The 26549-nt window shown below is 40.1% G+C and overlaps 1 long non-coding RNA gene across 1 annotated transcript in view; it reads left to right on the top strand.

The window, feature by feature from the left end:
* The window catches only part of LOC126073214 (uncharacterized), a 46582-nt gene extending 21210 nt beyond the window's left edge, over positions 1–25372 (top strand). The window contains exons 2-5 of the long non-coding RNA XR_007516679.1: positions 5739–5818; positions 17333–17434; positions 22103–22227; positions 25147–25372. This is a non-coding gene — a long non-coding RNA (uncharacterized LOC126073214). The remainder of the gene's footprint in view (positions 1–5738; positions 5819–17332; positions 17435–22102; positions 22228–25146) is intronic.
* The last annotated feature ends 1177 nt before the right edge of the window (positions 25373–26549 follow it).

Raw genomic sequence — 26549 nt, 5'->3', positions numbered from 1 at the left:
TATGGGATTGTGTTTAGACACTTACCCCAATATGTGAAACACATAAGAAAGGGACACTCTGCGTGAAGGGGTGAGGGTGTTGTAAGGAGGATGCAGAGGCCCACCCACTCGGCCTTTCCAAGCCCTTCTGGAAGTCTCGAACCACCTGGTTGAACCCCGGGGCTCTGAAAACTGTTATTAGGCAAGGCAATCTGTAGGGGACTTTCAAACATGTCCTAGTTTCTGTTGTAGGTGTACAAACATCTACAGGAAAAGGCACAAATATGATAAGAACTATAAAATATATGTCCATTGGGGCAAGAGAGAGATCGCAGTTGCTCGTTTCCTGGAAAAGGGAAGAGGGTCAGGAAGGTATTACAAAGAAGGTGGGCTCTACACAGAAATGGGTAGAATTTCAAGAGGCTGAGATCACAATTGAGGAGGAAGAGAGGAATGAGATGTATTTAAAGTAGAAACCTACCAGGAGGAAAGGCAAAAAAGAAAAAATATGAAGCAGCTTGAAGAATTGCAAGTAACCTGACCCGACTTAGCTAGAGCTTTGAGTACTATGTGTAGGAGATGGGACAGATGGGCCTGGAAACCTAAGGCAATAAAGCACTATATCAAGAATGTGTGCTCTGGAGTCAGACAAATGTTGGTTTGAGTTCCAGTTCTGACACTTGCTAGCTGTATGAACAGGGCCAATTGACTTAACCTCTGTAACCCTCAGTTTCCTCTTCTGCAAAATGGGAATATTAATAGTAATGATAAAAATAAGAAATGACTACAGTCACATTTATTGAGCACTGTGCCAGGGAGTCCCTGGGTGGTGCAAATGCTTAACATGCTCAGATTCTAACTGAAAGGTTGGAGTTCAAGGCTACCCGCGGTGCCTTGGAAGAAAGGCCTGGCAATCTACTTCTGAAAAATCAGCATTAAAAATCCTTTGGAGCACAGTTCTTCTCTGACACACATGGGGTCTTCATGAGTTGGAATTGACTTGGTGACTGGTCTTACTTTGTCCCAAGCATGGTTCTCAGTACTTTAAAGGTATTAACATACTTTCTCTACAAAACAACCCTGTGAAGTAGGTACAGTCATTACCACAATTTAGCACGTGAAGAGACAGAGGCAAGAGAGGCTTACAAACTTGTTCAACAAGTCATTCCTCATAGCTGATAAGACCAGAATTAGAATCCAGGCATTCTGGCTGCACAGCCCCCCTCACTGCTATGAAATTCAGCCATCTATCTCGCAGGATACGGTGAGGATTAAACGAGGTAACAACTCTGATATGCCTAGCACAGTGTCAGGTACAAGGTGAGACCCAACTGAATAAATATTAGCAAAGAAAGGGGTGGCGGGGGGAGGAAGATGGAGAAGAAGAAGAGCTTACAGCCAAGTCCTATTTATAAAAGTCTTGAGGGCTTGAATACCATATCTAGGAGTAGTTTTGACTTGTTTCACTAGGTTCCTTGCACTTATATGCAGACTTGTGGTGTGATCAGAAGTGTGATTTAGAAAGTTTCATCTTGTAAGGTATACATTGGCTTAAAAAGAGAGAATGAGTGGATACCAATTAGAACTATATTGCAATAGTCATTAAATTGGCCTAAAAAGGGTGGTGGCAGTGGAGACAGAAAGGAGGAAACGGCGATGTAAAAGGCATTGCAGAGACTGACATTGAAGTGGGGCAATCAAAAGATGACTCAGGGTTTCGAGGCTGGTTGACTGGAAGAATGCTGCTGATGCCGTTAACAGAAACACAGAAATCAGAGGAGAAGCCGGACCTTGAGGGCAAAAGTGACGACTGCACTTTTTGTAGGTTGAATTTGAGGTGATGACAAATCGTTTAGGTGGAGGTACTCAGCAGGCAATCAGCTTTGCAGGAACTCAGCTCTGTATAACAAATAGACAGCAGCAGTATCCAAGCTTCTTTCTCTGAACACCCCTTTGTGATTAAAAATTTTGCGAACACACCCTTAACACATGTTTATTTATTTACAACTCCCTGGTGGCACACAGGGAGCCCTGGTGGTGTAGTGGTTAAGCTCACAGCTGCTAACTGAAAGGTTGGCAATTTTGAAACCACCAGCCTTTCCGCAGGAGAAAGGTGTGTCAGCCTGCTTCCGTAAAGACTACAGCCTTGAAAACTCTATGGGGCTGTTCTACTCTGTCCTAGAGGGTCTCTACTCAGTAACAGCAGTAGGTAGTGCACACAGTTAAGTGACTACTAGCCAAACGGCTGGTGGTGTGAACCTACCCAGAGGCGTTCAGAAGACAGGCCTGGTGATCGGCTTCTAGAAAGGTCACAGCCTTAAAAACCTCATCCAGTCAGAATCGACTCGATGGCGACTAACAACAACATTTATTTACAAATTGTTTGTTCACACTCCTGTATGTTATAAAAGACATACGTAGACAATAATAAATAGAAATAGAAATTCTTTTGTTCTTTTCTATGCCCCAGTGGATGTATTGGAGTACTCCCTGGTAGGCAAGTACCCCATTTTGGAGACCACTGATATGTACGCCTTAGATCCCTTTCCAGTGCTGGGAAGGAGCCCAAATACATGGCACTGAACAAATGACCGTCTGTTACTTCTTCTGTGAATGAAATCCTCCCCTTTTCAGGGTCTCTTGACAGTCTACACAGGAGAAAAAAAGACTAAAGACATCACCATCCTACAAACTCTCACTTAATGTGTACCAAATCTGTGTACCAGGGTGTTCAATGTAGCAATATTCGTGAAGGTGAAAATAAAGATTCATAAGGAAGGAAAAGCTAATGCAAATTATAGTACATCCTTCTATGGAATAAAGAATTAAGGTACACCTATCAGTACTGAATGAGGTGTTGGTGGTTGTCTTGATCATCTAGTGCTTCTATAACAGAAACACCACAATGCATGGCTTTAACAAAGAGAAATTTATTGTCTCCCATCTAGTAGGCTAGAAGTCCAAATTCAAGGCATCAGGTCCAGGGGAAGCCTTTCTCTTTCTGTTGGCTCTAGAGCAAGGTCCTTTTCGTCAGTCTTCCCCTGGACTAGGGGCTTCTCTGCGCAGGAACCCCAGACATGCGCTCTGTTTCAGGTACTTATTTCTTGGTGGTATGAGGTCCCCCTGTCTCTCTGCTTGCTTCTCTTTTATATCTCAAGAGATTGCCTCAAGATACAATCCAATCTTTTAGGTTGAATCCTGCCTTATTAACATGATCGCTGCCCATCCTCCCTCATTAACATTATCGAGGCAGGATTTACAACATATAGGAAAATCACACAATACCAGGAATCATGGCCCAGCCCAACTGATACACACATTTTTGGGGGGACATAATTCAATCCATGACAGTGGTTCAGTAGCAGAATTCTCACTCTCTATGCAGAAGACCTGGTTTGATTCCTGGCCAATGCGCATCACGTGCAGCCGCCACGTGTCCCTCAGTGGAGGCCTGTGCATTGCTATAACGTTGAACAAGTTTCAGCGTTATAGCTTCCAGACTAAGACAGACTAGGAAGAAATGTTTAGTGCTGTATTTCTGAAATTCAGCCAGAGAAAACCCTGTGGAGTCACAACTGTCTCATCTGCAGCCGATCATGGGGATGGCACAGGACCATTTCTGTGTTTTGTTCTGGTGTGTATGGGGTTGCCGTGAGTCAGGGGTCAACTTGATGGCAGCTAACACCACCACGTGTATTGAAAGAGGGCAGAATCTCCAAGACATAACGTTGAGTCAAAAAGTAAGTTGCGAGAGACAGTATCGTAACAAAGGATACTTCACTAAATGTGAAGTATTTTAACAAAAACGAGAAGGTTTGTATTTGACATTGAATCTGAATAAACCTCTAGATCAACTATCAATTTATAGGAATTATAGAGGGCAGAGGAATATATTGGATAACAACAGGGAAATGTAATCAACAAAACCCAAACTATGGGGATCTGTACGGAACAAATGATCCAGTGTATTCAACGAATTGCAATAATTAAAAAAAAAAAAAAAAAAGGAGGAGAGAAAAACATATAAGCTAGAAGAGGAACTGTGATTTAAGGAGAAAAAAATTCAAAAGTAGCAAAATTATAGTATTTAAAGATGTTTGCTTGACCTTTCGGAAGGGCATCATCAGGGCTTTCCTCTAAGGTGCCTCCGAGAGGGTTCAAACCACCAAACTTTTGGTTAGTAACGGAACGCAAACTGCTTGCACCACACAGGGACTCCTATGAAGCCAGTTTTGTTAAACTATATTTTCCTTGAAAAATAAACATTTCATTCAGGTTTTCTAGTTTATATTCATGGACTTCAGTAAATTGTTCCCCTAGATTGTCTTTAGTTTACTTCTCTACAGCTAAGTCTCCTTCACAAGTCCTCAATTTAGACTTAACCTTCCTTATTTTTTCCCTAATGACATTAGCTGAAAAATGTTACTGGATATTTAAAATAGCTCTAACATTTTTATATTTCCTGAAGAATTAATGTTTGCTTTTTTCTTTATTACTCTCTTCCTTCTCTTTTTCTTGGAATACCTTTGGTATTTTTCTACTTGTGTGGATTTCAAGAGTAAGTTAAACATTTTAAATTAAATATAAATTCTTGTTTATTAATAAATTATGGTAGAATAATTTCCACCAAAAAAAAAAAAATAATAAAGGTGCCCGCTTGAGTAATAACTCACTCCCTTACTCTGGGTAGGAGGAGAGGCTTCTAACCAGAAGGGCGGGCCTGGAGCACTTATAGGTGGCTGGTGGCTTCAAATTCACTCAGTTGCAATCTGGATCTTTTCTGGATCTGTGGTACATTGAGAATAAAAAGTTGAAGTTTTAAAAAAGAAAAGAAAGTTGCTATGATTCCACTTATGAAACAAAATAAAACACTGAAATTACATGGCTTGTATATGGGTTTTTCTGGGTTTATGTATAAAAATGTCTTAAAAAAAAAAAGGGCTGGAAGCATCAACAAGTAACTGTTGACATTGGTTAGATAAGAAATGGAAGCACAAACGGTCTTTCGTTTTAATTCTGTATTCTTCTGTGTTGTTTACTGTTTTTACAGAAATGTGTTCATGCACTATTTGCGTGATTAAATATAGCATTAAATAAGAAAAAAATCGAATATAGTGTATACAGGGTGATCTGATGGAATAGACTTCCTATGTCTATGTTAAGGTGAGAGTCCCACTGAGGACTAACAAACCTGAAGATGGACTTGCATTTATAAGGCGATTATGTTCAGAGGAATGTAGTTTATTTGCAGAATGAGTGAAAATACCAATGTTAGTTTTTACATTTATTTTCTCTGAGATTTCTAAACATTCTTGCCAATTTTCTGTTGGATTCCCAAATAGCAAAGATTATTTTTATTATTTGATATCTGATTCTTGAACCTAATTCCTAAGATAGTAGGAAAAAAAAAAAGGTCTTAACTGCTGTGATGAAAATCTCCTGGTTACTGACAGGAGTGTTCTTTTATTCAAAATCTTTTGCGGTCAAGTTGATTCCAACTCATAGCAACACTATAGGACAGAATAGAACTGACCTATAGGATTTCCAAAGAGTGGCGAGTGGATTTGAACTGCCAACCTTTTGGTTAGTAGCTGAGCTCTTAACCACTGTGCCACAAGGGCTCCATTCTTTCTTTTATCCAAATTGCTGCCAAAATAGAACGAACCTCCAGCATTGGAGGATTGTTGAGCTCAAAAACCCAAAACCAAATCAGTTGCCGTCCAGTCATTTCTGACTCATGGTGACCACCTGTATTGCAGAGTAGACCTTCTCCATGGGATCGTCAACACCGTTGCCTTTCAGAAGCAGATAGACAGGCCTTTCTTTCAAGGAGCTTCAGGTAAGTTTGAACTGCCAACCTCTCGCTTAGCAGTTGAGTGCTTAACCATGTGTGCCACCCAGAGTAGTAAAATCCTGTAATTACTCATAAACCTAGTATTATTTTATATTCCTTATTCTCCACATTTGCTTCGGATTTTTTATTTTACCCAGCATCACATCTTTCTTTGGTTGCTTTGTGTATATTTGCAGAAAACTTTCACTTGCAGAAACACTGTTATAAACAAGTGTCATGGTTTTATTAAGCTTAGCAGCCAGTTAAATGTTTGATCTATGGGTCAGAATTTATTAATATGTCAGCAAGGCTCTGTCCCAGTCTACTTTTAGAAGCACATTCTACATATTCTTGGTTTCAGTTTTAGATCGTAATAGAGATGATAGGAATTGTGCACTTTGATTTACTTCTAATTCCTGTAACTAGTCGAGAGCTCTAAACTGAAATGAAGGGGGGGGGGGGGGAACCAGCGTGCATCTTCCGTTTTCCACGACCAACAATTTTCAAGCTATTTTGCAAATATAGGACAGCTGCTTTATTGAGCTAAAAAAAACACTACAAAATGTAATGATAGTACTTTGGACTCTATTCTGATCTCTCTTAAACTCCACACAGCTTGGATTTTTCTGTAATTTTAATGAAAATGTAGCATGGCACGTCTCTCTCATTTAAATTATGCACTGTCAGTATTTTCCTTCTTTGTAACTGAAGCACTTCTTGGGAAAAATGCCAGGTACAAGAAGGGGAGGGTGAAATCCCAAAATAGAAAATGGAGGTGGGGGTAGGGAAAGGAACTGGACTAAACAAACACACTCTCAATGTGGCCATTAAAAAAAAAGACTCGCAAACCATTGGGAAATACATTACAGAAGTTCAAGTATGATTAAGGTAGTACTAGCAAACCTAAATGGTGATAAACAGGTCAAAATAGGGCTACGAGTAAAACTTTAAACGGCACCATTGATTTGTTAAAAAACTAACACTAAATTTCAGTTCATTTTAATATAAGGTCAGAATACATCTTATTACTACTTGGCTACTTATCAAAATAACCAAACCCGCTGCCATGGAGTCGATTCTGACTCATAGGTCTTGGTTAAAAAAAAAAAAAAGTCAATAGTGCTTCTTCAGACCAGTGACAATTCTGAATTAACAAAGCTTTCTTCTTTCATTCGACTTGCTCCTCTTTTATTTCCCAAGCAAATGTCATTCATTCATTTATTTAAAAAACATTTGTTGAGAGCCTCATGAAGAGTAAGACAGTCCCAGCTTGCTATTATCTATTAGATGTCCATCTTTTTAGGATTCACAGTTTCATAGAAATAAAATTCCCCTGGGGAGGGGTGATTAAAGAAAAAAAATAGAAGAAGAAGCCCTATCTTTATATCAGTGAGAAATGTTTCTATAACTTTGGTGCTATTTTACAAACTGCATTTCACGTTTAATTCTCACCTTCACCTAGCATGGTAGGTATTGTTATCTTCCTGTTCTACAGATGAGAAAGGAGTCTTAGAAAGGTTAAGAAAAGGGGTATCACCATCTATTAACGGCAAAAGTGTGACTCATACTTGGGCTATCAGATTAGGAAATGGTGCTTTTCCTGTAGGTGCAGTAGTTATCAATGTGGGTCTACAATCCAGAGGACTTGGATTAGACTCAAAGCTCTGCTACAAGTTACTTAGCCCTTCTAAGCCTGTTCTCTCTTTTCTAAAATGAGAATCATATGGGACCCTCCGTCAGGAGGTTGTGAGAAAGAGTAAGTAATATAGGATTGTATTTAGCACAAGGTCCAGATCCAGAAAGGGTTAACTTGGATGACCCTGTTAGCTTTTTTTCATAGAACTCATTGAAAGCTAAGGGAAACCAGTTGGGTGGAGTAAGAGAAACAAGATTCCAGAAATGGAAATCAACTCTTAATATATCCTATGAGTTAAGACTCATGTTGGGAGTGGGGAATACCCAGGGAAGTCCTGAGGCTCAGCTCAAAATATCTTTTCTACATACTAAGAGTTTTCTTTGGAATACATCAACAGATCTTTTAAAATGCAAATCCTTAGGGTTAAAAAGATTAAGGTGATAGCATTCCTCAGTGAGTCACCCTGTTGTCAATTCTTTTAATCAGATAATGTCTTACTTGAGATCTCCTGCACTGAGAGAAGCAGGAAGGTGTTTTTTTGCACTTTGATGTGCCAGTGCACCACACACGCAGCCACACTTATCTGTCACTGGAGGCTTGTGTGTTGCTATGATACTCAATAGGTTCCAGTGGCACTTCCAGACTAAGACAGACTAGGGAGAAAGGCCTGACAATCTACTTCTGAAAACTAGCCATTGAAAACCCTATGGATCACAATGGTCAAGTCTAAAACCAGTCACGTGGATGGCGCAGGACAGGGCACTGTATAATTCCATTGTGTGTGGGTTGCCATGAGTTGGGGCCTGACTCCAAGACAGCTAGGGACAACAACAAGGCTAGAAGGGATAGAATTAGGTGGAAAGTAGGATGTCTTTGAATTGGATGGTGAAGTCCTGTGGGGCCCTGGTGCTTAAGTGAGGAGAACCCGGGCATTCCAAAGAGGGAAGGAGAGCCTGAAAAATGTGGGACAGCTCCAAAAGAAACTTTCTTTCATTTGCTATTTAGTTTAGGATTGCTATCTGCCTAACCCAGTGCCGTCGAGTCGATTCCGACTCATAGTGACCCTACAGGACAGAGTAGAACTGCCCCACAGAGTTTCCAAGGAGCGCCTGGTGGATTCAAACTGCTGACCCTTTGGTTAGCAGCTGTAGCACTTAACCACCAGTGTCAGTAAAAGTCATCTCCTGGCTTGCATCTGTCACAGCTGTCACGGTGCTGGTGTCTGAGCTGGGATACTTGGTCAGGGCAAGCCCTACAATATGGCACAGCACTCTATGGCTCCAAGTGTCCAAGAGATTTTGTACACACACACCTGTTTTGTCCAGTGGGATGGGTCAAAATCTCTGGGAGTGCAGAGGTAGCTTTCTCCCTGAGACCTGCTTACATTCAAATTTAAATTAATCCTTTAAATATCTGTTGGAAAGATTTCAAGCTAGGAAGCCCAGGAACACCTCTTCCCCACTATTTCTAAAACGGATGGTTAGAATGAAAACTCAGGCTTTTGGAAATGTCACTATGTGAGATGCATCCTAAGAGCTGTGCAAAGCCCTCACGCTAACCCACCCTTCAGGCGGAATCAGAAACCCTGCTCTTTTTGGAGCCCATTAACTGTTCGGCCCCCTCTCCCATCTAGTTCAATCCGTCATCGTGGCATTACATTTTAACCACAGTTAACTGTGGCATCTGGGCACAATTTTGTGCCCAGTGTTCTAGGAGAAGAAAGATGTGTCTTTTCTTTGTTTTGCTGCAGTAAACATAAAGGATTTATAAAGTGCTGGGCTCCAAAATGTCAGTGCACTCAGTGATGAGGAGCTGCAGCTAAGAGGGTGGGAGGCAGAAGGCGGTTCAGTGGAGTGGAGGTCTCTGAACTGAGCCTGGAGCCCTGCACTTGAATCTCAGTTGTCCCCCTGCCTGGACTTCAGTTTCCCTATCTATAAACGAAGGGTCAGAGTCACTGGTCTGCAGTTCTAATCCAGCGAGTTGGCAGGGTCCAGTCGCATCCACTATAAAAGCAGTTTTCAGTTCAGCACTAAACTAGCAGCCACAGCCCCTTGGTTCTGATCTCACCGCTGGCTCTAAGCTGTAACAAACATTTGCTCTAAAATCTCTCTTTCACCTTCTATTTTGAAACAGAAATCCAAAATTCTAGCTTATCGACTGTCCCCATCACCCCCCACATTTGATTTCCTTTGCATTGTGCCACCCAGTGACCCACATCTAAACAGGTGGAGGTGGCATGAAAAGAAAAAGGCAGCAAGTTAAGGCAGAGCTGAGCTGTAGATCAATGGCTGCAATTTTACCCCAAAGCAGGGCTGCGCTTCTGGAAGGACTAAGATTTATTGGATTCAACACATGAAGATGTAAAATGTGCTGTTATTGCATCTGCCCAGAATGTGTCCTGGCACCAGCCTGGGGAAGCTGCAGGGAATAGCAACTTCCTGGTTGCTTAGTCAGTCCTATCATTCATTTTGTGAGTCCAAACTCCAGTACAGCACCCACTGATAGATGTTGTACTATGATATTGATTATTATAGCTTAGATCCTTGCACATTTAAACGAGGTGAAATCTTGTGATATTCAAATTCTTCTGTCAAACACAAATATTCATTTATGCGTGAAACCCTGGTGGCGTAGTGGCTAAGTGCTGTGGCTGCTAACCAAGAGGTCGGCAGTTTGAATCCACCAGGCGCTCCTTGGAAACTCTATGGTGCAGTTCTACTCTGTCCTATAGGGTTGCTATGAGTCGGAATTGACTCGACGGCAATGGGTTTATAGGGTATGAGTTGGAATCTTCTTGATGGCAATGGCTTTGGTTTGATTTTTTTATGTGCGGAATTGGAGCCCTGGTGGCAAAGTGGTTAAGAGCTTGGCTGCTAACCACAAGGTCAGCAGTTCGAATTCATTAGCCGTTCCTTGGAAACCTTATGTGGCAGTTCTACTCTGTCTTAAAGGGTCGCTATGAGTCAGAACCTACTTGATGGCACATAAGAACAACAACAAGAGGTGTAGAATTGGAGGCCTGGTGTTACAGTAGTTAGAGCGCTCTGCTGCTAATCAAAAGGTTAGCAGTTCTAATCCACCAGCTGCTCTGCAGGAGAAAGATGTGTCGGTGGGCTTCCATAAAGACTACAGCCTTGAAAACCCTATGAGGTAGTTCTACGGTGTCCTCTAGGGTCATCATGAGTCCGAATTGACTCTCAGGCAATGGAATGTGTGAAATTGGCGCAGGACTGGAAATGTTTCTTCCTGTTTTAGATAAGGCCGCTATGATTCGGAACCAACTCAGTGGCAACTAATAACAACAGTGCGGTATACTGTAATATGATGTGGCAGTTTATGTGCCAGAAAGAATCTGGATTTTAGACTCAGATTTTATGTCCGTTTTGTTGCTGGTGCTGACTAAGCTGTGTGACCTCGACCATGAGTTTCGATTTCTCTGAGCTTCCCCTTTCTCTTGGCAACAACATTTATCTCACAAGAACTGTTGTGAATATTAATGTATCAGGCACTTGGGTGTTCAAAATATCACTTTATTAGTTTATTCATTTAATAATAATAATAGCCCCAATTTTAGAGCTGGTAAAAATATTTTCATATATGGCATAACGTTTCAATTTCACATAACCCTGGCAAGCTGCTATGACATTTTCCATTCATTTAACAGGTAAGAAAATTGAGTTTGGGTGGCATGGCCTGTGTCAGACGTTGCTTCAACCTGAACGCTAGAAAGGTCTTCCTCAGAGGCAGTGTATTTACTAAGGTTAAAAAAAAAAAAAAAGGAAAAGTTTTATCAACCTAGGAATGGACCAGCAGAATGGCTGAAATGTCTGACTCCACTTACAAGCTTGGACGAGGACGTTTCTGATGGGTAAATGTATAATCATGCCTGGATGGAGTTCTTGTTAATATGAATGAATTTTGTTGCAGAATTCTAGTATCTCATCTTCCTTCAACAGTCACACTACAGTGCCTATCAGAACAGAGTTTAGCACATTTGCTACTTGAAGAATCATCTGATCTTGAGATGATCTGAGTAGCAACCAGTATAAACAAGTGTTTTCTAACCAGGACATCATTATTTTCAACATGTCAGTACGTTATTCTTAGTAGATCATGACCTGGGCCTTTAATACCTAGTGTGATTTCTTTGTTGTTGTGATTTCTAGAGCTGAGAAGAAAAACCCTAGTCCAAGAAATAATTCTTTTACAGGATTCTCTAAGATGCAGCAAGGTTCTTTTATTCAACCTGTAGAAATGAGGATTGAATGCAAATATCCATAAGAATAGCAGCTAATTGACTTAAATTTGCATTAAGGCAAGTGATACCAGATTCTTTCCTGAGGAAACTTTTAGCTGGAGGGAAAGGTGCTGGAAAACGAAAACAAAAACCCACTGAAGTCACCAAAACACACACACACACACACGTAGACAAAAACAAAACCAGTTGCCATCAAGTTGAGTCCAACTCATGGCGACCCTGTGCATGTCAGAGTAAAGCTGTGCTCCATAGGGTTTTCAGAGGCTGATTTTACGGAAGCAGATTGCCAGGCCTTTTTTTTTTTTTAAGGTACCTCTAGGTAGCCACGAACTTCCAAACTTTAGTAGTCCAGGACTCAACCGATAGCGCCACCTAGGTACTCTGAAAATCAAAAATGAACCACTGAATGTGAGAGCTAAAAGGTACCCAAGACATTTTAAGCGCAATCCACCCGTCTCTTCTTCTTCTTCTTCTTCTTTTTTTTACCCCTCTCTTCTTAAGCAGGAAGAATTTACTCAAAGTCGAATTGCCTATTAGTGCTTCAACTGGAACACCATCTTTGGTCTCAACTCCAGTTCCTGTACTCCTGTTGTTGTTGTTGTTGTTAGGTTCAGTGGAGTTGGTTCTGACTCATAGTGACCCTACGTACAACAGAATGAAACGCTGCTGGTCCTGAGCCATCCTCACAATCATTGCTGTTTGAGCCCATTGTTGCAGCCGCTGTGTCAAATTTTGAGTTCACTCTCAGAATGCCCTAGCAACTTGTTAACAAGACTTGGTATGCAAACGTAAGATGATAGCACTCTTAAGAAGCTGACATTAGGGGTTAGGGCAGGGGCCACTTTTGGGAAAGGGCAACTTGAAGTACAAAATGCTGGCTTTACCTAGCTCACACCTTTCTTTGAGACTGATTTAAGGAGTCTATTTTTAATTTTCTTTTTAAATTTTCAGCCAGAAGAGTAGCAACTACTGGGAAGTGTGAGAAAGAAAAGCAGAGGATGACTTTTAGATGCATGCGTTATGGCTTTTACATTTCAATAGTATCAGCTGAAGTCCTGATAGCAAGGAAATGAAAACGATGCTGCAAAGAAAATTTATTAAATTTTTGTTTAATCAAACAACCAGAGGACATTGAATTGTAGTGCACTCCTGATGTAAGCAGGAGATCTGGGGGGTTATAGCCCAGTTCACCACAAAGAATTTGTGAGAAAAATCTGAATGTAGTATGCAAAGAATAATACCTCCCTCCCCAGGTCATTGTGAAAAATAATTAAGGGCAAAATGTTTGACAACGCCTGCCACATTGTTAAAAGTGTGCAACAGATTCTTGATAAATTGATCTCTATTATACTAGCCTTTGGTATTCTTATTTAAGAACTTTTGCAAATAAAGATACAGAGGGGGTAACAGAAGTGATGTAGCATACTTTGGAGATAAAGATCAAGATAAAGAATTACAGAATTTTGGAACGTGTAGAAGTTTAGATACATTTCAATGATTCCAACAGCCTCAGTTCACCGATGAGGCACTTGAGATCCTAAGAGGTTACATGACTTGCCTAAAGTCACTCAGTAGGAGAGAGCTGGCTCTCCAGAATTCCAGGATGTCCCTTTATTTTTCAGAAAGCTCATTGTTGGTTTCTTTTGCAAGAATGCAGCCATTCTACCTGCTTACCTAAAGGAAGCCAGAAAACACTCAACTGCAGGAAGCTATGTAAATGAAGCTCAGTGTGTGCCGAGAGTGTCCTGTTTACCCCAACGATGTGCTACCATTTCCCCAACCACTGGTCAGGTCATCAAATTGGCCTGCTTCTGATTGTTTATTGCAGATAGGGGGCGGGAGACGTACCTACCTCAAGGTCTCTTGCAAAGGAAGTGGTGCAAAAATGTGAGTGGAGAGGAAAATGTCAAAGGCTTGGAAAGGGGACCTTGGGCTGGTTAAATGATGTCACTTAGTTTATTCTATCATCAGAAAACTGCCCATTATTTTAAAAATTCATTTACTATTTATTCTCAATCAGGTTGCCAGATGTTCAGCACAGCACTAGAATTACACAGTCCTGTATTTTAACTAAGGAGCCCTGGTGGCACAGTGGTTAAAGTGCCCTTGGAGGCTAATAGAAAGGTCCGTGTGGTTTGAAACCACCAACCACTCTGTGGGAGAAAGATGTAGCAGAAAGATGCGGCAGTCTGCTTCCGTAAAGATTTACAGCTTTGGAAACCCTATGTGGCAGTTGTACACTGTTCTATTGGGTCTTTATGAGTTGGAATGGATTAGATGGCAGTGGGTTTGGTATTTTAAAAATGGACTTTTTTTTATGGGTTTGGTAAAGATAAAACAAAAACAGAGAAAGAGAAAGAGCAAGCACAAGGGAGGGAAAGAATGTGAATGTTTACAAAATTATTTAAACTTTATAAAAATTGGAATTCAAAATATATGTGGTAACACTGTCATGTAGACAAATGTGATCTTTTCATACTATGCTTCTGCAGGCCAACAAATTATACATTCACCTGGGCTACTGTATATTAAATTTTAAGTTAATATTTCACAATTATTTCCTAATTGTGCATGGATTCCTCTCTTAAATGCTGACTTAGAAACAATTTTCAATGTATTGAACAATATGTGAACAAATTATACAGAAAGCTTTAAATTGAATTTTTGTGTTTTCTTTGAAATTCCATGCAATTGTTTGAAAATAATTATTTCTAAGAATATAAAATAATCCAATACTGTAAGGAGTAATTACAAAATATTAGTTGAAATAAGCAATAAGTAAAAAAATTAAATCTTTATTTAATACTCCCTTTGCCACGTTCTGTATTTTTGAGGACATCTAGAAATAGTTTTCTTTAGCTTTAGCAGAAGCTGCTCCTGAATGCTTCATCTTTTCTCAGCTGTGCTAAGTAGAAAAAAGGGGCCCTGGAATCAGATCTACCTGGTTTCAAATCCTTTCTCGACTGTTTAGTGCTATGGAAACCAGTTCAAATTATTTTACCTCTCATTTTCTTTCTTATGAAATTGAAAATTATAATTCCTACCATAAAGGTTTTGTTGAGGAATTTAAATGAAATAATCCCTCCTTTACCCTAGAGGTGTGGAGCCCTGGTGGCACATTGGTTAAGAGTTTGGCTGTTAACCAATAGGTCAGTAGTTCAAATCCACTAGCAGCTCCTTGGAAACCTTATAGGACAGGTTGCTGCCAGGTGGTATTCCAAGAAAAAAAAAAAAAACAAAACCTCAATTGCTGTAGAGTCAATTCTGACTCATGGCGACGCCACGTGTTATATATATAGTGTAGACTGCTCCATAGGGTTTTCTTGGCTGTAATCTTTACATAGCAAATCACTAGGCCTTTCTTGCGTGCAGGTTGCTATAAGTCGGAATCCATTTGACGGCAACAAATTTGTTTTTGTCGTTGTTCTTCTTCTTCTTTGGTGGAACCACTGGGTGGGTTCGAACCACTAACGTTTTGGTTAGTAGTCAAGCACAAACCGTTTGTACCACCCAGGGACCTTATAAGTGTACAAACTCTCATGAAAAGCAGTTAGCGTGATGCCTGCCTTGGAACATGTGCCCAGGATTTGTAATAACATCCTCTTCCTCTTGGGCTAGAGCAGAGTCAAATAAGTTTGGAGGAAGGCTGCATGTGCTATACCTCTCTTTAGTACAGGCAAATGCACATTAGCACATTAAACGTTCGAAGAAGGATTAATCTGGTGTTTTCCAATCTTATTTGAGTACAGGTTTTTTTTTTTTTTTTTTTATTAAATCTCTAGAGAACACAAATAAATGGTTCTGAGGAATTCAGTTTGGGGAAAACTGGGGCAGAAAATGGGGAAGTATGGGTAATGGCTTTAAGGCTCCTGAGAGAAAGAAAAAAACTTAGGGAAAAAATAGGGACAGCTTGTGTAGCTGTCCATTCCCATCAGAGTTTCCTCCCTTTTTCCAATTAGAGATGGGTTCCTTAGAGGAAGGCTTTTTACACTTTTCCATCAAAGTACCCCTAAAGCAAGGGACAATGAACACTTATTTTATCACAAAAGCCCATGAGAATCTCCTATTACTCCATAAGATGTTTGTTTAAATATGAAAATAAAAATTTTAATTATTGAAAAGTAAATGATTTAATATGTACACAGACACACACACTTTTTCTGATCAAATTTATGTTCCTGGGAGATATGACATATTTCAGTATAATGGGTACACACACACACACACACACACACACACACACACACACATATGCACCCCACACCTGCTGGCAGTGAGTCTATTCCAACTCATAGTGACCCTATGGGGCAGAGTAGAGCTGCCCTATAAGGTTTCCAAGGAATGGCTGGTGGATTTGAGCTGCTGACCTTTTAGTTAGCAGCTGAGCTCTTAACCACTGTGCCACCAGAGCTCCATAAGGGGTATACTGGGTATACAATTGGGAATACATGTACCCTGATATGAGAAGTAAAGCCTCATAGGTCTGCCAGTCTGCAAATATTGACAGTTTATTTACTATCTCCTCTAGTCCGAGTACTGTTTTAAGGGCTAAGCAAGAAAGCAGAGAGAGTGTGCACCTTTAAGAAGTCCCTGTAATCTTGTGTCCTGTGAATATGTTTGTGGAGGTAGGGGCTAATGTGAGGAGGGGAGAGGTGAGACCGCCAATAAACTCATGAAATGATAAATAAATAGAATAATTCTTAGCATTGACTGATGAATAAGATAAAACAGCGAGAGTGACTGGTGGAGGATACTAGAGCCAGGGGGTCAGAGGAGGCTCTTTCAGTATGAAACATTCAGGTTGAAGCCCACTGATCAGAAGGATGGCACGCAGAGATTTGAGACAAAAACTTCAAGTTGAAAGCAGAGCTCATGAAGAAGCCCAAGGATGGAATCTTGCTTGGCATGTGTTTTAGTTTGGGTTTCTCCCAAAACAAACCCCGATACATTGGGTACGTGTAATTTGGGGGGAGGTCACATCCAACAAGCACTAGGGAGGAAATGGGGAAAGTGGGTCAGGGAGGGAGAAAAGGGCACAAAGGCTGTGTTATAAGTAAGATATTGCTGTGGACAATGGGGGCTCCTTTCCACTGGGGCTTGTTTCCCTCTAAGAAACCATTTGGAATATAGCTCAGAATTATCCTACCGGAGCGCATGGAAGTTGAGCCATGTATCTACCATCTCTTGTCTCTTATCTCCCACTGGTTGAGTGTTACCCTCAGGGTATTGACTCCCTCTGCACTTACAGATTGTACCTGTGGAGGTCCAGCAAACTCTGGAAGAACTAAAGAAAGCACTTGGGAAAATAAGAAGGGAGACATCTGTGTGCTTAAGATAGGATGCTGTCAACTCTTCACCTGCAGCCGTGAGTGTGAGGATAAGGCCAGGGCATCACCATTGTCTGTCTTCCACACAGCATATATAAAGACAACTCAAAGCTAATTTGGTTGAAGCATAATAGGGGGTAGGGGGGACATGGAGGAAATGAGTTCAGACAATGTGTAACTTTGCCTGTTTTAAGGTGCTAAGTAGCTACTGGAGGGTATTAAGTGGAGAAATGATCTGATATGATTAAGCTTTAGAAAGATTACTATGGGTTTTTTTTCTTTTTTTTTTTTTTTTGAAGATGGCCTGTAAGGAAGCAAGAGAAGAGGCAGGAAGACAGATAAGGAGGCTACCGCAGTAGTCCAGGCAAGAGATCATAGTTATGAATGAATTCAGTGATCAAGTAAGTATTAGTCCTTAATTCATCAATCTATGAGCAGTATTTGACAGTATTGATCCTTTCTTCCTTCTGGAAACACTTTTTTCTCTTGTCTTTTAGAACTCCAATTTCTCTTGATTCTCTTAACTACTTCTCTGGGTTTCTTACCCAGTCTCCTTTGAAGTTCTCCAGGGCTGAGTTCTTTGACATTGTCTCTATCCTTATAAACTTTCTGGGTGATCTCATGCAGTCTTATGGTGTTAAATGCCACTAGCACCCGTAAGTCTTTCACATGAATGTCTCCAGCCCAGACCTCTCCCTTGATCTCCAGAGTTATTTATGTAACTAATAAATCCATCTCCGTTTCAGTGTCTGATTAATCTCTCCAGCCTAACATGTCATGGTGGTGCCTTGGATTAGGTTTGTATCAGTGAAGAAAAGTGGTCGATTCATGAAATATTTTGGAAGTAGATCGAACAGGATTTAATGCTGGGTTGAATGTGAGGAATCTTGGGTGGCAGCTAGGATAGAAGCTCAGTTTTGACTTGAACAACTGGATAGGTGGTGGTGCAATTTACTGAAATGGGGAGGAGGAAGGGATTTGACAAAGAAAATTAAGTGTCTTATTTTGGCCACGTTAAGATGACTGTTTGGCATTAAAAGGGATGTGTGAGGTATTTGAGGGCTCCTCTTAAAAAAAAAAAAATTTTTTTTTCCTTAAAAGGAAGATTCCCTTACCCATATCTACATTTTAAAAGCCAAAGATTTTACGAAATGGAGCCCATATAAAATCTGTTTCTCTCTGTATATTGGAACTCCAGAGTAGAAGGACAGTTGTTTAGCCATTAAAAAATTGGAAAAGAGTAGAGGACAATATGGACTGATAAACACTCCTTTGCAGTATGTCCTCAAATAGTCACAGGCAGGTTAGTGACTGAAAAGAGTAGACCAATATTGTCCGTTTGATTAAAAAAAAAAACTCTCATAGGCAAGTTGATTCTCTTTAAATCCTCTGTACACATCCCTCCATAGACTTTCCATTTCACTTAGAATAAAAGTTCTTACTCTGTCCTCCCTGTCTGTGCCTAATCTGGTCCCTGCCACCTCTACCTCCTCTCATATTGTATCCTTTATGTTCACTCAGCTCCACCCACAATGGCCCCCTTAACCAAAAAATCCCGTTGCCTTCAAGTCAATTCCAACTCATAGCAGCCCCGTAGGACAGAAAAGCACTGTACCATAGGGTTTCCAAGGAGTGCTTGGTGGATTTGAACTGCCAGCCTTTCGGTTAGCAGCCGTAGCTCTTAACCACTACGCAACCAGGGTTTCCATGTCCTTTTTACTCTACCTTAAATTTTTTTAAACACTCAGAGCCTGTGCCCCAGCTCTTCTTTCCCTCTGCCTAGAAACTTCTTCCTCCTCGATATGTACGTGGCTTATCCCTAGCCTCACCCTAGTCTTTGCTCAAATGTTTCCCACACACGACGTCCTTCTTAACCATCCTAGGTAAAATTGCAGACTCTCTCAGTCTTTATTCTTTTATTCTGCTTACTTTTCTTCATGATTTTTAACACTACTTGGGATAGCTTATGTATTTATGCACTTACTATCTGTCTCCCATATTAGCCTCTAAGCTTCTTAAAGCCGGGGACTTGACTTGTTTTGGTTTCTTTACTAATGTATCGCCAGATCCTAGAACATTGCCTTACACACAAGAGGTGTGTGTGTTCACTAGAATTTACTGAATAAACTAGCGAATAAATGCCTCATTTTAAATTTATATCATCAAGTATTTACTATGTAGCTATGGAATGTCACACAATAAATATTTGATGGACAGGAGAAATACACCATGATAGAAAACCTCAGAGCCAAAAATATTCAAAGATCTGGGTAGCTAGACCCTATAAGCAGAATCAAGGAAATGTTTCAAAATTTTGCAGGGCTGGAACAACAATTTAGAGAAAGAGCTCCAGTGTCTCATTTAGGGGTAGGAGTGGGTGGAGGGATGGAGGAAGTTAGACTGGCAATAATTATATTGGGTAGACTATGGAGACTGGCACTCCAGAAGCAAAGTAGAACAAACGAGGAATTATTATCGGAGCTGAAGTACATTACGGGAACTTGATATCAGGTATATATGATGCCTTTGAATTGTGGTTTTGGAGAAGAATACAGAATACATCATGAACTGCCAAGAGAATGAACAAATATCTCTTGGAAGAAGTACAACGAGAATGCTCCTTAGAAGCAAGGATGGCAGGACTACATCTCACATACTTCAGACATATTATCAGAAGGGATCAGTCCCTGGAGAAGGACGTCATGCTTGGGTAAAGTGGAGGGTTATCAAAAAAAAGGAAGACCCTCAATGAGACGACTGACACAGTGGCTGCAATGGACGCAAGCAACAATTGTGAGGTTGGCACAGGACTGGGCAGAGTTTCGTTCTGTTGTACATAGGGTTGCCATGAGTTGGAACCCACTTGATGGCACCTAACAACAACAATTGTACCAGTGTTCCCCAAACTTTGCTGCCCATTAGAATCAACTGGGAAGCTTTTAAAACTAAGACCAGATTGCACCTGACATCAACAAAGCCTGACTATCTGGGGATGAGATCAGGCAACAGTGGGCAATTCTGATGTGCGGCCACATTTGAGAATCAGTGTATTAGGCTTTTGCCATTCAAAGGTTAGCAGCTCTGGCATTAGTTGGAAATGCAGACTTGTAGGTTCTATCCAGAGCTAATGAATCAGAACCCACATTTTAACAATTCTTTGCAATTTGTATGCACATTGAGTTTGACAAGCATTACTATTGACCACAAGGTCAGAGAAAGGCAGGAGAGAAGGTCATTAAATCTCAGTTCTTGAGATGAATTAGAGGGCCATAAATCCTCTGGTGTTGTTAGTTGTAGCCTGAGTCAGGGCAACCCCACGTGTGCTGAGTGGAACTGCTCTATAGAGTTTCCAGAGCTGTGACATTTTAGAAATAGATTGCCAGACCTGTCTTCTGGGGTGCCTCTGGGTGGGTTTGAACTGCCAAGCTTTCAGCTAGTAGTCAAGAACTTAATCATTTGTGCCACCCAGGAATTCCTAAATCCTCCAGGCTTTCTGATTTAGGTCAGGATTAGATCCGGAGCTTGGGATGGGGTACAATGGAGGACAATTGGCCTTAGCTCTGGATGGAGGAAAATTAATCAGGCAGGGAATGAGTCAGGGTTTAAGTCAAGTGAGTGGCAACTGGTAGGAGATGGAGATAGGATGGGAGAGGAGTCACAGATAGGGATGGTGTTGGAGCAGGTGAGTGACATGACTAACTCTGTATTTTCAGCTCAGATCGATCAGGCAGAAATTCTCAACACACCCTGAAAAAAACAACGATGAAGTAAAGATAGTGCAAGAATGTGAATAAATGGGGATTTTTGTTCACTGTTCAATACTAATGTACGTCCACAAGTCTCATAAAATTAGGTTGTGTAGCTTATTATTTTAATCACCCAAATATTAAAAACATCATTTAAAATTAGGAGAACAGGTAGAAGTCAGCAGCAGATTAGAAATTGTTTTGCTTGGTTGGCTTTGTTAAGATTCTGCTAAACATGGTTCTTCAGAAATACAACTTTATTTCCATATCAATAGCATAGTTGACACGGTTTGATGCCACTTCATATAATTGTTCTTACAATTGCAGGCCTTTAAGTTGTAACACATTTTACATATTTAAAAGGCATATTGGTATATTCAAAATTTCTTTTAGACTGCTAATCAAACCCAATATATATCTTCACATTCCTTTTACCTTACTCTAAATGCGTGTGTGGTTTGATTGTTGAAGAATCAAGAAAGGTAGGATGACTGGGAAGTGAAAGGAACTTGAGAATCATCCAAGGACTCTGATTTGTGATGGAAATGACCCCTTTGTCATTGCAAATGTATCCTATTATCTGCATCCTACATATTTTTCTTCAATTTCAATTGGGCTTTGACCTACCCTTTGCTGTCAAGTTGATTCCTACTCACAGTGACTCTAAAAGTCCTGGTAGGACTGCCCATTTAGGGTTTCCAAGGAGCAGCTGGTGGATTTGAACTGCTGACTGTTTGGTTATTGGCTGAGCTCTTAACCACTGCACCTCCAGGGCCCTAGTAAACTATAATCTCTATAATCAGACTGTAACACATAACAGCATTTTTAAAAAATGGAATAGAATAGATTAAAAAAGAAAAGATAATGTTAGAATAGAATAAAGTGTATCAAACTGCGTAACACATGGTAAGGTTAAGTATTGTATTATGAATACAAGCTCCATATTCACTGCTGTTTCCCCATCAAACAGAACAAAGAACAATGGCATGGAATACATGCTAATAAGTATTTTTTGAACAAATGAATGAATTTTATCAGCTTTTAGTGGTTAAAAGCTATAGCTGCTAATCAAAATGTTTGACAGTTCGAATCCATCAGGCGCTTCTTGGAAACCCTATGGGGTAGTTCTACTCTGTCCTATAGGGTTACTATGAGTCGGAATCAACTTGACAGCAATGGTATTTTTTTTTTTTTTTTACAGTGTGAGGAGTCTGGGTCATGGCTGCTCCCTTCTTTGAAGGGGGATTGCCCCCAGCTGATGCGAGCTGCCTGGGAGGTTAGACTTCCGAAACCTCAGCTTTGCCTTGCTCTCTCTCTCCACAGCCTTATCCTGCTTGCTTCCCTCCCTTGTTGTTGTCTCCTGAAAATGCTTTCTCAAAGTATCACTTGCACAGGAATCCCTGTCTCCAGCTCAGCTTCTAGGGAATCAGGCCGAAGACATTATATAGGTATGTATGATATATATTATAGATGTATGTATGTATATGCACGTATGTATTAATATATTTATATGTATATATACACATATACACACACAGTTTTCCAAATTTTTTATCCTATCCTACAGTAGGAAGTACATTTTACATTATAACCCAGTAAAAAGGATTAATAAAATTATATATATTATTAACATATATGTATTAATAAAAGTAATAAGCATTTGATGTTTATATTTATATAAATCTATACATTTATCCTCATTCATTTAACAGCAAATGTTCATTAACTGCCTATTATGTGCCGGGCATTGTTCTTTGTTCTATTTGATGGGGAAACAGCAGTGAATATGGAGCTTGTATTCATAATACAATACTTAACCTTACCATGTGTTATGCAGTTTGATACACTTTATTCTATTCTAACATTATCTTTTCTTTTTTAATCTATTCTATTCCATTTTTTAAAAAATGCTGTTCATGACCCACTAAAGTGACTTAACAACGTTCTTGGGGTCATAACCATCAGTTTGAAAATATTGCCTTAGAGCATGTCAGATTTGATTTTATAAGGTGTAAGCCTGTTTTTGTTACTACCTTTAGACATACAATATCTAACACCAAGGAAAAATATATATAACTGATATATGCATAGTATTATTATCTTCCTCCTTGAAGGCAAAGAATCCATCCTTTATTTTTATTGCTATTTCTTTTCAAAATACCCTTTTCATTTTCTTCTACTAGAAGTCAATAAATGAAACTTTTGCCCTATGTCGAAACTGTCAAGGTCTCTAAGAGAAAATGTGTTTTAAAGAAGTAGGAGTTAATGGTCACACTTGCACTATAAATTCTATTGGCAGATACTCTACTAGCTGGTAAATATAAAGATGACTTTCTCCTTGAAAGGTCTAACGAGACTTGAGAATAGTATACACTCTGTGATTCAGGTACTATCCTGCAAATGGAAGCACTTTTAAATAACCTTAAAATTTTGTCTGAAAAAGATTACACTATTTCTTGTTATTTGTTAGAGAAGTAAAGAAATCTAATATAGTTCATAACTATTTGTTAAGTAAAACTTTGTTTTTCATTCTAAAAGAAAAAAATTCTCTTTTTTAAAAAGTTGGTGCTGTTATGTACCATCAAGTTGTGCCACTTGATTGACTTAGAAGTGAAGAAATACTATCTTTTTCCCCAATATTCTACCTGGAGATGGGTTAGAAAAGCCAGGGCTGAGGCAACTGCGAATGGTGAAAAGAAAGCGCTCTCCTAGGCATGACCTGGATTTAAATACTAACTCTACTACTGAGGAAATAGGTGGTATAGGGCTTGCTCATGAGTCTTAGCTTCCTTATCTGTAAATTGGTATGATAATCCTAACATCACAGGATTGTTGTAAGAGTAAAATATTAGACAATAAATGTTGATTTTTATTAATCAAGATTGATCAGGAAGGGGCACTTAGATAACTTGGTGAGAGAAGTCATGGCAGTGTAAGAAACTATGATAAAATATCAACTATGATTTTTTAAGACACCTATCAGACTTAAACATTCAAAGGATAACCGTGAGAGGCTACACTCCCAGACTGCCGTGGTCACGCCTCACTCAGAACATCTTTGGAACTGCAGTTTGGGGATAGTCCTCAGAATAAATCTTCTTACTTTATAGTCACATTTTCGTGATTGATAAAAAGCAAACTAATTTCCATCAAGTCCTTTCCAACTCGTGGTGACCCATGTGTGTCAGAGAAGAATCGTGCTTTATGAGGTTTTCAATGCTGACTTTTCAGAAGTAGATCAACCAACAGTTCTTTCTTCTGAGACGCCTCCGAGTGGACTAAAACTGTCAACCTTTGATTAGCAGCTGAGCATGTTTATCCACTGAGCCACCTAGGGATGTCTAATGATTCACCCAGCTGAATCTCCCTCCACCTTACTCATCAGGCTTGAACCTCAACGACTTTTTTTTTTTTAATAATTTTTATTGAGCTTTAAGTGAACGTTTACAAATCAAGTCAGTCTGTCACATATAAGCTTATATACACCTTACTCCATACTCCCACTTACTCTCCCCCTAATGAGTCAGCCCTTCCAGTCTCTCCTTTCTTGACAATTTTGCCAGCCTCTAACCCTCTCTACCCTCCCATCTCCCCTCCAGACAGGAGATGCCAACACAGTCTCAAGTGTCCACCTCATACAAGTAGCTCACTCTTCATCAGCATCTCTCTCCTACCCATTGTCCAGTCCCTTCCACGTCTGATGGAACCTCAACGACTTTAAAAGACCAATACAATCTTAAAGGATTAAGATATATATTTTAAAAAATGTGGTGTAGGGCCTGAAGGCAACATCAAAAATGCCGTGATTTATTCCAACTAATGTGATTGTTAGACTACTGGCTTGGCTTGCCAAGATGACTACTTAGAAGAAGCCAAACCACTTATGATACTCACCACTGGCCAAGGATGGCTCCCTGCTGCCCAGAATCTAGCCACAGCTGTGGGCCAGGGCCAGGCTATGAATTTTGTAATGAGCTGGAGCTGGAGAATGCCAAGACTTGGGAGTCTGTAGAAATCCAGAGCTTTAGATCTCTCAAGGCTACAGGCTTTGAATCTGTTTAGGCTGAAATGCTGCCAGACTTACAGTTCTGATCCAGTTCAAGCTCTCTTACTATTTTCAATCTGCCCTTGGTACACAGGCTTTGCTTTTACTCAGAATGAGACAGTTCCATGATGGTCATGGGAAAAGTTATTTAAGCTCTCTGAGCCTCAGTTTCTTCATATGAGAAATGGAGATAATAACAGCAGATTTTAGAAGGATTGCTGTGATAGCTAAATAATTAAAGTGCTTAATGGGGCATCTGGCACATAGTAAACTTTCAATAAATAATTACTATTATTATTGTTGTTATTGTTATTATTATTAGCAGCAGCAGCACCTGAAGACCAGCTCCACCTACGTCTGTGCCCAGCCCAATGTCTTGGAAAGCCAGCTCAATTTGAAGCCTGTCCTCTTGGATTCACCCAAAAGGGGGAACTAACAACTCTTCCTGGGGTAGGGAAACTTTTATAGGACTCAGATTATGGAAAAAAAGAAAGCCATTAAGGGTACCAAGCTGGTTGGAATAAATCTTCAGAACTCCAGTTTAGAAATTGCCCTCAATAAATCTTACTTTATAGTCACATTTTATGAAGCTTTTTTTTTTTTTTTTTTAATGGTCATGTCCCTTTATAGTCACGTTTGCTATGGAAATATGAATTTGGTTTTCATGACTTCTGAATCTGCTACCTAGTACCCATTTCTAGAATGATGATAATAATAATGAGAGCTAATATTTAATGAAAATTACTAAGGGTGCTACAAAGACCCTCTGAAGTGAGATGCATATCTGGTTTAGCATCATTATAATGAATAATGTCTTGAAGGAAGAAGAGCAGAGATATCCCCTCCCCCTAATTTTGACTCAGCCTTCTCCCACCCACCTACCCAACCGTGCCCTTCACCATCCTGGTGTTGGGAAGTGTGTAAGGAATTCCTGAACTGTATGACTGCATAGGAACAAATGCTTTCCGTTAAAGTCAGTCCATATTAATTGTCTGCTGTGGGCTTCCATGTACTGGTCAAAGGACTGAAGTGGGGTGTTCTTTCATGGACCACCTAGTGTAGAGACCTTAGAGTGTCTCAAAGGTCCTTATCCCGGGGCAATTCACTATGTCAGAGTGAAGAATCTTTTTAAGTAAATGTTCCATGCGTCAGTTTTTACATGTTTTAAATGATGATAATACTTGTCCTATTTGTACAGCATATTTGAAAGTGTGATAGTTAGTTAAAGCAATCGTTCACTGACAGGTAACAACATTACTGTCTTGGTCTTTGGTGTTGCTTGTTGGTCTTTGGTGTTTACTAGTCAGAGTGGAAAGGATGGAGTACTTCTAGGCAAGTACTGTGAGAAGACCATGCTAGAAAACCACCCATCCCCGATGGAGTTTTGTGGCAGAGTGTTTACGCCGCTGTGGCTGTGTTCTGGGTCTCAGGTTCCTGCAGCCTAACACAATTTCTAATCATTCAGGGGGTGTGTCACTTGAGAATGTTATTGTGTCACAGTGGAAAAAATATAGCTGAGATTGCTGCAGGCTAGCCACTCTTCAAAGGCAAATGAAAGAATGAAAATTCCTTTCTGACAGCTTCTTAAAACAAAGAACTTTTAACTATACATAGTCCACAGTTCCACTCTTGTGAGACATGCTATTATTCTTAAGTCTGATTTGCTCTTGATGGTTACTGCCAGTAGGAAGCTCGTTTGCTAGTGAAGCGTGTGTTTTAATGAGG

The sequence above is a fragment of the Elephas maximus genome, chromosome 3 (genome assembly GCF_024166365.1).
Source record: "Elephas maximus indicus isolate mEleMax1 chromosome 3, mEleMax1 primary haplotype, whole genome shotgun sequence".
Lineage (NCBI taxonomy): Eukaryota > Metazoa > Chordata > Mammalia > Proboscidea > Elephantidae > Elephas > Elephas maximus.
This window is presented reverse-complemented; position numbering and strand designations above follow the sequence as displayed.